The sequence below is a fragment of the Neocloeon triangulifer genome, unplaced genomic scaffold (assembly GCF_031216515.1).
Source record: "Neocloeon triangulifer isolate White Clay Creek 2 clone unplaced genomic scaffold, ASM3121651v1 ptg000002l, whole genome shotgun sequence".
NCBI lineage: Eukaryota > Metazoa > Arthropoda > Insecta > Ephemeroptera > Baetidae > Neocloeon > Neocloeon triangulifer.
The window spans coordinates 3,270,816-3,283,702 of NW_026775545.1; the positions used below are offsets into that span (position 1 = coordinate 3,270,816).

At 34.3% G+C, this 12,887-nt stretch overlaps 1 protein-coding gene across 3 annotated transcripts in view; it reads left to right on the plus strand.

The window, feature by feature from the left end:
* The window catches only part of LOC132203028 (transcriptional activator cubitus interruptus), a 65,403-nt gene that overhangs the window by 14,899 nt on the left and 37,617 nt on the right, over positions 1–12,887 (plus strand). The gene's annotated exons all lie outside the window — the stretch shown is intronic.

The following is a 12,887-nucleotide window of genomic DNA, read 5'->3' on the forward strand; positions in this document are numbered from 1 at the left end:
CAGAAACTTGACACTGAGTGTTAAGTGTTGAAAAATTCGGACAAATTATTATTAGCGCAGGCCGCGGATAAAAGAAACGTTATATTTACGCTAAGTTGACACGTGGCGTCAAAACACGCGGACGAATTATTCTCTAAAGCGAGAGAGCGCTGGGGTGCGATAAAATGAAATAGCAGCGGCAGCGACAAATAATTATTTCGGTGAAGCGTCGGCGCGGCTCATAAAACACCCGTCCAGTTAGCGCCTTAAAAATAGCACGCCTTCTCACAAACTTTACGAGTATCACTACAAGATGCTTTTGGCTCAATTTTTGCCGCAGAACACGCACCACCACACAACAGCCAAAAATTCCACACCGCATTGAAGAGAATTTCTAAAACATAAATCTCATGAAATATTCAAACTGATTTGAAAATTTTGTACATTCTTTTATTCAAAATTAATTCTGTTTAACAAAATTATTCAAATTCTATGTCTGAAAATTATTGACAGTAATTCCTATTTAAAAAAAGTCAGTAAACTTATTTATTAATTGCTACAAAATATTTGATTGTATTTGATTCCAAAAATTAAGTTTTGATGGAATTGAATAATTAATAAAGCTCCGATTAGCTTTCAAAGGCTCGCCAAGATAAAAATAATCAACTCAATTCTCACCGACTAATTTGCGTTTAATTTTATATGAGAGAGTTTCTTTATTTATTGCAGCCTCTGTTTTCTTTCAATTCTTTTTAAATCCGCTATCCTTTTGGCCGATCTGGCGAGCACGGTGGCGCTGGCCTCTTGCGGCACAGCGTCATTTTCTCCACTCTTAATTGAGTGTTGTGTTAATTAAAAAGTACAAGGCCGTTGATTAAGTCTTAAAATACATCGCCAGCGGAATAAAGCAGCCAGAAACAAGGACCAGTCTCTTCTCACACTCACTCTGCGCAGATGAAAAAGTCCATGTGCCACGAATAATAATTACGAAAAAAAATATACATCAAACCGGCTGATTAATTAAGCCGTCTGGAATGAACGAAATAAATAGTCCGAGAAGAAGAGATCGTGGCTTCTTCAAAAGTCAAGAGAGAATTTCCTGCGTGCTTGATTTTATAAAAAAAAATCTATCTGCGGCGACAGGAAGCGTTCTTTTCCAAGTCAAACAACTTGTTTATACCTGCATGGAAGATGGGAAATGAATTAATTTGGGCATTTCCTCGGGACAGGAAGTTCGTTTCATTCATTCAAGTGTGCTGAGTGAGTGCGTGTGGGGGTCATTCACTAGAGCCATTCAGCCGTTTGACCACGTGTGCACCCGATCGGGCATGTAAAGTGGGTAGGTGGTGGTGCAGGAGAGCTGATTCATATGAAAGCAAACAGGAAATTCATAGATATGTGGCTTTTAGAAAATGATATTTTGGTATCATTACATTTTTTTGGTTGCAGACTTTATCGACCAGGCCCTTCAATGAGCTTCCAGGGTTTCAATCGTTTCAATGATATAGAAACATTTGCCCCACACATGTAATGATCCAACATTACCAGTAAAAAGAACCACATTAAAAATCAAGCGATATGGAGGACATACAAAATAAAAAGCGTAAATTTAAAGACCAAAAAAATAATTGAATATCCGTCATACAATTTTAAAATTTAATTCCACGAAGTCATTCAATTTAATTTTTTTTTGTCATATTTTATAAAAAATTTAAGTTGATTTTTTTGTCATGATAATAGCAATAAACGATTATTATAAAAGACTATTTGAAATTTTCAAAATCAATTTTTAATTAAATTTATTAAAAGGAACTATTTTAATTTATTTTCGTGATTTTAGACTATGAAATACATTTTTGAGGCGATCTGTGCCTTATATTCAAATACCATACTGAAAATTTTCTGCAGTTTTAAATTAAATTCCTTTTTACTTCCAACGATGAGCCAATTTGTGTGATGATAAATCACAAACCTACTCAGCTGTTTGGTACAGCAGCATCTTCTATCTATAATTTGTTTATTTGTGTTTTTTTTTGTGCGGGGGCTGCTTCTTTTGTGGACAGGAAATGCATTAGTCTTGGTACATCAGTCAAATCGTGTCCGCCACTGAACGGAGAGTCAAATTTCATATACGCGCTGGGCACCCAAGCTGACTTAAAAAGAACCAAGAGGGCCACATGTGCCTCCATTCTTATGTAGGGTGCCACAGCCTCTTTTTGCACATGCAAAATTTTTCGATCAAGAACATGAAATTGGAAAAGAAAAACATTTGGAAATATTTTATAGTGATTAGAAAATTACTGAGCATATGAAACGTAAAACTTGTTGAAATTATTTGAAGAATTTAATTTTGCACGATTGATTTTTGGTTTGTTGATGCATGAATTTAAATTTGTCTCTTTGCTTTTAGCAAAAATGGTGCTTATTTTTTTTAATTAAAAGATTTTTTTAAATAATTGAAGTCGCTCTTTTTAAAATTCTAAAAATCACTAAATTATATAATATGAATTTGTTCACTTTAATTATTGATATTTTTATTTCGGCTTGTGTGAAAAGCTTTTCAAACGTGAAACGGCGACCGGTTCTGAGTCCATAAAACGCGCTGCTCCGCTTTGCAAATTTGGCTTTGCCGCAGTTTTCTCTCTCCCGGCATACCTGCATGCCATGTGACTTGTTGCTCTTTTTTCTGGTCGAATGGTGATTTGGGTAATTTGAGTAGCCTTCTGGTGTCGTCTTTCAAAAAACTCTCCTCCAGCCCACGCCGCGCGGCAAATAATATTTTCACGCTAATTTGCGTATGCGAAATTCTGCGACGTCATCTGCATAACGATTATTTGGGGCCGCCATCAATATGAAATTACAGCTCAATTTGCGCCGCAACCAGTTTCGCGCGTCGCTCTTAATATAGCCTGCCAAAAATTGTGCGTAGAAAACCAATTTACAGTAAATAATTGTTTATTTTTATTATTCACCAGTTTCGAAACATTGTTTATTAAGTTAAATATTTTATGTTTTAGTTTTATTTATTTTTATAATTTTATTATTTTGATTAATATATAAATCAACTTAGTTCAAATATATGGTTGTGAAGCCAACATATATGCATAAAGATTTAAAATAGAATATTTCAAAAGATATTTAATTATGCATGATTGGCTATAAAAAATTTTGTAGTTGTTATTGATACGCCTGTGTAATCAGAACTTTCTCAAGTCTGTTTGGTTTCATAAAATATTATCTGATTTATATGCTTGTCGTGAAATAATGATGTATGTAGTCCAAAATTTAAGTTAATGTACCAATAATTTTTGGTATCAAATATAGCTTAATATATAGCAGTATAATTTTTAATATCTATTTGAAAGTACTAACAAATAAACAACAATAATAATTTGTAACATATTTTCATTCGTATAAAATCCAAAATATTTCACAAAAAAGAGAAAAGTCATGCCGCGTAATCCAAAAATCATTCTCAATTCTTTCCTACTTCATTAACTTTAATTTAATGTCAGTTTAGTTAAAGATAACATTTCTTATTAATACGTCATAAAAATTAACTGTTTGCTTTTTTATCTGATTACCCAAGAATCATGCCCATTTATAAGCCCAGAAGTGCGTTTAAAAAATTATATTAGGAGAAAATCTTTAATTTTCCTGCGCCCGCATCAATTCGGCGATGATTTGCATGTGGTGCTTTAATAAAAATGTTAAAAAGATGAGCAGCAGATATATTTGCATGCGAGAGGTTGGCGGGACGGTTTCGCGAAACGCTGCATACGTGCCGAGCAGCAGCTTTTCGATGCCGAGAGAGATCAGGCCAATAAATAAAATCGCGTCCGGCGGCGGCGCGAATTTTCGATTTGCTTGGTGCTCTAGCTGCTCTCGGAAATTGATAAAATCGTTACACGCCGCGCGAGTTTTGCTTTTAATCAGCAGCAATGTCATGTCGGCCACTTTTTTATATTCACTCGCTCCTCGCTGCTTGATCGGAATAACAATAATGATAAATTAAGTGCATGTCTGCCAATAATTATATTCTCCTCTGCGCTTTTTGCACTCCCTCTCTCTCCCATATAGTGTAATACCTGTTCTCTTTCTCACACACACACACGTAACACACACGTAACACACCGTGTGCACTCTTTATTATCGTTTATGTAATGTGCATTATTTCTCTGTCGATCCGAACCGGCCGGTTGGTGCGCGGAAAAAAATTAATTGAATCGTCAGTCTCTTCTGAGAGAACGCAGAGCTCACGCTGCTCTGGAAATTAAACTTTGATGGCTTTCCTCTCATGCATTTGAGAGCTCAATGCCCTTTAATTTTGTCAAATGGATCTTTTAAAAATATCTTCAAGTAAATAATGCAAAGGATTTGCCAAGAAACTGGAAAAATTAACTAACAGAAACTGTATATTGGCTAACAATAAAAATAAAATATTTTAATTCTTTTTTAGTAAAATTAAAATTTATAATTTATCTGTTTAAATTTCTTTTATTAGATAATTTATTTTTTTTATTGTAACAATTTTTTTATTTAAAATTGAATTTTTTAATTGCAAATTTCTTTATTGCTTTAACAATGAAAATGTTTAGAAAGTTTTAAATTTGTTATTTTAATTTAATTAAAATAATTGCTTGTAACTTGCATTGTACATTTATTGTTGATAAAACTTAAAAGATACTCAGCAGCTTACTTTTTGACTGTCGACCATTCTGATTTATGTAACGAAAACTTAGTTAATGAAATCATTATTGATCCTTGCAACAAATATCAAATTATTTAGTTAAAATGCTCTGCTCACAACGGCAGTCGGGTCTTATTTCATGATGGACGTAATAGTTAGCATATTGTCTCTTTAAAGATTAGAGCCCTTTAAAACTTTTATTTTTTACAGAGGAATTAAAAAAAAGATTTAAATGCTCATAGGAGATATTCTGCTTTAAGAGGCTCTAACTTGACAAGAAAGTTGACTTCTAACTTCAACATTAAATTTTTTCTTTCATATTTTGTCTCCTTTTCTATGTAACAATAATGGTGGTTGAAGGAGAAGGAAAATGCACCGCCGATTTTGGGGGCCTTTAAAAGATGATAGAGATAACGCGCACGCAACAATCGGCTCATTGTCGTCATTTTTCTTCTGTGACTCTTGAATCGCAAAAGAATTTCCAAAAATGAGAGCGTTAAAATGTTTGAAGTCGCGGTTGAAAAGGCACGATTTCCTCAGCAGTCAACAATGAAAAGGACAGGAGGTCTCGGGGAAAAAGGTGGTCTTTGCCATGAAGACATCACCTGCACAAGTGTGTGAAATGATAATAAATATATTTATTTATTGTGCAGCGCGTCTGTTCCGAATGAATTTCACGCGGCTCACACGCTGGTTAGCAGCAATTGCACCCCTCATATTATCTCGGTGGTGGAGCAGAGGGATGGTTTTGGGGTGGATTCCTTCGCGCCCGGCTGCAACACTAACAACAACATTCCTCTCTCATTATTCATCATTTGGCAGGCCCCCGTTGTAATTCCTCCACAATCGCAGGGGTGGCTCAAAGTTTGAAAAGAGTTGCAGTAAAGAACGTGTAAGCCGTCGACGGTTGAATGCGGATTCAGAGAGGGAAATTTCACTTCAATTCTCTATCAAATAATGCAGTTTTTGCACCTATTTAGTGCAGCACTTGAAAGGAGGCGTGAAAATTCTTTTGGTTCTTACAATCATCAGTTTGGAAATAAATTGCTGTTTTTACAAGGAAATATTCAATTTAGAGAGTCGATTTTTTTAAATTTTGGTTTATGCTGTGATTAAATATTTTGTGCAAAATAACTTCTTTAAAAAATTGGTTTTTATTCATCATTTAAGAACTTCTCATTGGCATGGTCAAATCCAATCTTGTCAAGAATAGGAGCCATTTTTAGCAATTATAGCCAAAAAATATTGCAAATTTTGACCATTTATTAGTTGCAAGACTTGTATTGACAGTGCGAATAAGAAAGCCTCAATATTTTCCTCTCAAATGTGATTATTTATTTTAATTTTATTTCTAATTCTTAAAAAAATTCCCTATTGTTTGGAACAGGACACTTATCGTCACGATTTTTACAATTACCTAATAGTAATTTTTTTATTTTTTATTTTTCAAGAATTTTTCAAGGGTTTTTAAAAAGTCTGTATAATTATCGCACAGTAACTAAATTTGACTTTATTTTGAATTTTTAAACTCTATTTATTTAAACAAAAATTGCAGCAAAATATAAAATTAATAAAAGATAAAAACGAGGCATTTTTTTTATTTTTTTTTTATAAAATTCCTTAAAAACATTTTGCAACTAATTTAAATTTATTCTTGAATCTGTAAATTTTTAGTGTTTATTTTTATTTAATTTCAAAATATAATTTTAATTTCTATCAGAATTCATACAAAATTTATACCTTATCCTATACCATTTCTATACGCATTACTTAATTACTGCATATTAATATTCCAATCTCAAACTCAATTCAAGTGATCTGAATTTCAGTCTAAATAAATCAAATTTAGAAATTACTAGAGAAAATAAGCGGGGACTTAATGCACTTAAAAAAAGGAAAGTAATATAACAATTTTTTAACACGATTATTTGGAGTAAAGAGGAGTGTTTTGCACGCTCTCAGCGGTCAGCTTCAGCAATGTCCCAAATAAAATAACGCACACTTGAAACAGCCATAAAAGTTAAGTGCTGATAATTATTCCGCTGAGCAAACTGGCCGAAAATGCAAATCGCTGCGGTGCTGCCGCCGCGCTCCGAGGCTGGTTATTTTATATATATTTTTCGGCGCGGCCGTGACTCTCGCCTTCGGATTCTGCGGTGCCGCCAGTTAGTTGGTCTCTTTCTAGTTGTCCTTGATGCGGCCAAATAGTTTTGGAATACTTCCAGTCCGCGCTTGCAAACACAGCACGCGGCCGCGCGTAATTGTCCAGAATAACTTCTTTATTTCGGCTGCGCCACCAAAGGCTAAAAAAAGTTTGGAAAACGCTGCTAGGGTGGCTCCTTGTTCCTTTTTTCCTGCTGCTGCCACCAACAGCCTGATTTATGGCCGGCGACTTTTCATCTCCGCCGCGTGTTCGGATTTTTCCTCAAAAGAGACCAAAACTGTGAATAGAAAACGACCCTTGCTAGCGTCATTGTCCACTAGACGCACCATTATTCCAGGACTTTTCGCCTGAAATGCCTCCAACACTGGAGCTTTCTTCTCAGGCGTACCTACCAACGAGGGCTGTCACCTCAATAGGTGTTTATGAAATTATCACACGGTTTAAGAAAATTCGTTTCAGGGAGATATTTTAACACTATAATCAACATTACAACCCAAAATCTGTCAAAATAATTTTCTTTTTAGCAATGTTGAATTTTTAGTGTTTGAAGCTTAAATTACATTGAAAAATTCAAAGTGTGTATTATTTTGAAGATCAAATTAAACCAACTTTAAATTTGGTCAAGATCATCATATAATCAATGAATCCTTTTTTTAGCGGAAATATAGACAAAAGAAAATTAAATTCCCATTACGAATATAACGAATTGGTAAATATTTAGTTAGATATTTTTGGCTATTTTGTGGTTTTGATTTGTTCTTGCGTTTTTCTATGAAGATTGTGGAGTTGTGATTAAAATTTGACTGATCATTTTTAAGAAGACATTGCGCACCTTTAAAAAAAATGGCAGTTGGGTTTTGCTATAAGTGTTTGTTAAATATTTCCTGTATTTAATTACTTTTTTAACCAATTATCCCTGAATTGAGGATATAAAAGTAGGGTGAATCATCAAAATTTTGATTTATAATGTGAAGCTTCAATTTTATTTTGTTTCTATTAATTAATTAATGTATTAACTGTATCTGAAAATATTTTTTATTTAAATTTATTCTCCTTGACAAAACTAAAATCCAACAACCCTTTTTGATCAACGTTGAAAGCCCCGTGGCTAACTGGCCAAGCTACAGAGTCGAGATTGACTGTGTTTGTGTTGAATCTGGCGATGATTTAAGCGCAGCCGATTGAGCTATCTTTTTTAATTGGTGTGTGTGTGTGTAACTCTAGGCCGTGCTCCGGTCTCTCTCTCTTTCCCCCCTCCTCGAGCCGCCCCTCGCCGAAGGAAGGTACGCTGCTCTCCGTCAGGTATATACACTCGGGTACAATGCACAACAGGTACCTTAACCTTGACTAGTCACACCTGTGTATTTTATTTTATTTTACCCGGCCGGCGCACATAAAGTCTTTATTTTTTATCCTCTCTCCCAGCAGCGCGCGTCGTTCGGCTTCTCTCCTCGTTCTCGAGAAAGAAAAAAACTCTTATTTGGCAACCCTGGGCGTTGAGATGCTTCTCATCTCACTCACTCAGCCAGCCAGGGCGGACCCTGGACCTGAAACCTGAGCGCCCGGCCAGGGCATTATCACTCTCTGCAGCCTCGAGCCGCTTTTGTGTTATTATTATTCTCGCTGGGCTTTTTACACTCGGGCACGAAGAAGCACAAAATCAAAAGAGTTACGTGCTCGAGTAACTGAACTTGTGCTCGAGAACCGAGGGCTTGATTGGCCCAGACTATGTTTTTAAGTTGAGACAGAGCAGAGAGATATTCAAAAGTTTTTACAACAGCAAAAAATTTTGAAGCTAAACTCAATTTGTTTGAGGAAGAAATAATTTTTTTTTTAAATGTCATATTATTTATTTGTTCTTTTGATTAATATTAACATAATTTTAAAACGCCATTGACGCACAATGTAACATGAATGGGCCAAAATATTAATTAAACTTTTCTTGAGATGCTTTTGTTAATTAACAATGCATTTTGCAATGCGCCAGAAAAATTCTTATTCGTGGCTTGAATTAAATTTTTTGCTTGCAAAGTTACCTTGATCTCTATTTTATGCAGTAGAAGAGAAAATTTTTTAAGAAAAAACTATTCTTAAAATTTATTTCTTCAAAACGTTTATGACGTACTATAACAAATTTGAAGCTTTTTTTATCAAAACGAGTATTTTTCTCGTTTGTATTTTCCGGTATTTTCCAAAGGTATAGAATTAGTTTGATTATTTCATAATATGCATATATCAATTCAAGAATATAGAATAAGGCAGTTTGGGATTGTCTTCACAAAGTTAGCTCAATTTTTATATCAATTCAACCAATGTATAATTAAAACTCATTTTCAAAGGGCTTAAAGAACCCATTTTAAATTATATATGTTCCTAATTTTTCTTCAAATTGCTCATTCGATTAATATTATAAATTATCTTCAAAAAGTGCAGCACATATCAGAAGTTATTAAAGTTTGATTTATGTTTTCTAATCTATCCAGGTCAGCTTGTGTTCTTTTATTTTGTTTTAATTGATAAATTAATTTAACAAAATATGATTAATATAGTTTTTTACTTTAGTCCTTTCAATATCAGCGTACAATAGAAAAAACTCTGTTTTTATATGTAAAATCCTGATAATATTTAATTAAAAATGAATAAAACGACTAATTACTTATTATAAATAAATTAAAAATGATAAGCTTTAATTGCTGTTTTTTTATTTACATTATTAAATTTTTTTAAAGGCTAAAACATAAAAGAAATCAAATACTTCACAGTTCTGAGCACTCTTTCGGTTCACATAAATTTTCCCAAGGGGACAACTCAATAAGCGAACGAGCAATAAGCAATAAATGCGTATGCAAATGAGCTTTAATGAGCAAGAATATTGCTCGGTGGGCAATTACCGCAGTGCTTTTATTGCTCTCGTCGAAAGGGAGCTGCGGAGACTTGAACGACTGCAATTCTCGCGCAGCTCCAGTCATATTTCACTCTCGGGCTGGCAGCAGCACTCTATATTGTAATTTCATCTTTCGCAGAAATCCGCGCGCACAAGAAGTGGAAGAAGTGATTTCTCGGATTTGCAAAAAGTATAATGCTGAAAAAAAAACACGCGCCTTATGGGCTGCAAAACTGGCCAGCGAATAACATAATTACACACATCATATGCGGGCTTGTGCAAAAAGTTGTCTTTCGAAGACAAAGACATTTGCAATTTTGTTGCCAAATGAGTGTAATTCAGTCTGGTTTTGCCGAAATTAAAGACCGTTTTAATGTTTAATTTTTTTTTAATCTCGTCCGGTTACAAAATTACATGGTTCAAGTTAAAATAATTTATTCGGTCGTTGATTGGGCATCGCTCGAATTGAATAAGCAATAATAATTATGGTCCAGCGCAAACAAAGCTTCTTTGAAGGCACCGCTTTTTGTTCGAATGTTTGCAGATTTTATCTCTTGATATTGTTGTTGGCCAAAAACATTCATCTCTCTCTCGGCGGCTCGGCGGCGAGAGCGAATAAAATTTTACCGAGAGGGAGCACAACATGCGCGCATGAAAATACTTTTCTCTTCTTGCTTGGCTTTAATTACCGACCAAATGAAGACGGAGATTGAAAAAGTGATGACCGCCGCCGCGAGAGAGGCAAGTTTTTGTCGGGCCAAAATATTAATACAGCGCGTTCTCCCGCCGGACCGAGGTGTGTAATTAGAGGAGGTCTGATTGGCCACTTTTAATCATCTGGCTCATGAGTAGCCCTCGGCTCTCGATTATTATTTGAGCAAACTAATGGCTAGGCCAATAAATTAATCCGACATGGCGTATTTGCACACTGGAAAAAATATCACCTCTCACATTCTGCGTTCTTGATACCGCTACGCAGTTGTCATCAAAATTAAATTAGAATTAAATTCAATTTTTCTTTTAAAGAAATTTCATACAGTAAAACAATAATACTGCACTAAAAATAGTTGAATGAATTTCCAACAATCCTCTCTAAAAACCAACAACAACTAAAAAAATATAAATTTATTCCTCTTAAAAATTATTTTTTATTTACAATTTATTACGCAGAAAAAATATTTATTTAATGGAAAGATTTTTGGAAAAACAATTATTTTGTGTAGCAGTCAAAATTGAATAATCCTGTGCTACCTAAATTATTAAATTAATCGAATATCTTTTTAATTTTCCTTTTTTTGGAAAAAGTTCAATCTATAAGGAAGTTTAATGTATATGGATATTTAAATTGGATGTAATTGACGTATTTGTCTCGGAGTTAAGTTGTTTATTGCTCCAAGGAAGGATTGGTTACCGTATAAATAATAAACCAAAGAATAAATTGGAGAACCAACACAGGGTTGATAACCTGACGGAGAATAAATTTGGAGCCGGACTGAATATTAAATTGAGGTGCATTCCTTTGACAGGGTGATTGATTGCCTCATTTCACCCGGCAATTTTTATAATCTGTGCGCACGGCTGTGTTCGACTTAAAAAACCAAAAGGTTAAACAAAATCTTTCAGGCAATAATATCAAAAAGTATATTAAAATATGGCCAATATGGGCAATGAAAATAATTCAGAATTTTATAGTTCAAAAATTTATTTCTGGAGGTGAAAGTGAAATTATAGAATCTCTTTATTTTACTTTAAATGGTTGTTTTAGTGAATCAAAAGAAGAATTTTAATCTGTGGCAAATATTAGTCCAGGCAAACCGATTCCGTGCAGAGGAAGCTGCGTGCAAAGTCAAATATTGAGCCTTGGGTTATTTACCTTGGGCACGCTGCCGCAAAGTGAGCTCAAATAAATATTAAAGGGCAAATAAGACCAAGTGTTTAACAAGGCTTTACACGTGTTTATCTAACAATATTTTCAATGCAAATATACATAAAAATATCACACGCAATGCTTATACATATAATGGCCCTGGATAATTATTTAAGTAAAAAAATTATATTCATCCACAAATCTGCGGTGAACAAAAAAGATATAAAAATCGTGGTTTGGGCTGTTTTGTGGCAGGCCAGACAAATTAATCGTCCACATATGTTTGGGTCAAGTTTCGCTGATGGGCAATTAAAAGAGTGGTCAGACGACAGCAATCCGATATCACGCCGGTCTCGGCTGCTCCGAAGGCGGCTGGTGCATGACCTTATGAATATAAACGCCTGAAGTATATTTCCAATGGAATTCAAATTGCTGGGAAATCTTAATTTATGGAGCGCATATTTATTTTTTCAATTTCACAAGCATCTCGGAATCATTTTTCATCAGATTAATGCACTTATTCCAACAGGGGTGATTTATTTCTCGCTCTGGCGTTTCGTTTTTCTTTCTCGTGCGTTGTTTTCTTTTTTTAATCTTTTTGAAAAAAAAAAATTCAAAACGCCTTGTGCGCGCACACGATGTGAGTGCGGTAATTATTTATGGATGTGCAAGTTTCGCCTCACTCGCAGTTTTTTTTTCACTTCATCCTCCTCTTTCTCTTGCTCTGCCACGGCGCACCGCTGAATAAACAAGGTGTGTGTTGTTGGTTTTTATCCTCTCTGGCCGCGACTAGCTCGTAAATAAAATTCTGCCTGTGAGTTTTTTATGATTTATTCGTGCAGCTAAAGTGCGCGACAACTTTGTTAGGTTATTTTCTGCTCATGGTGCGTACCAAGCATTTCAAACACTCCTTAATCTCTATGAAAGCGTATTTTTCTGGCGAGAAAATATGTTGATTTATAGTGAGTTTTTGTTTCATAGTCAAAAATTCAAAGCTAACAAATTTATTTCAGCCTGGTTTAAATTTGTTAATCAGTGCTAAAAGTATTTGGCAGAAAAAATGGCCAACTTTGAGTGTGCTATAGATTTTTTTTATTAACCTAACAAAAATAAAGAGTTATCTGACAATTCTTATACGTCCCGTCTAAGTTTGTAAGTTTTTTTCAAATAATACATACTATGATTCACTATTAACGATATAATTATTGTGGTTTCCTAATGCAATTTTTTTTCAACAATTTTACATTCAAAGAAAAATAACAATTATTGTTGGGAGGAAAAAACTGAATTATTGGCAAAAAGG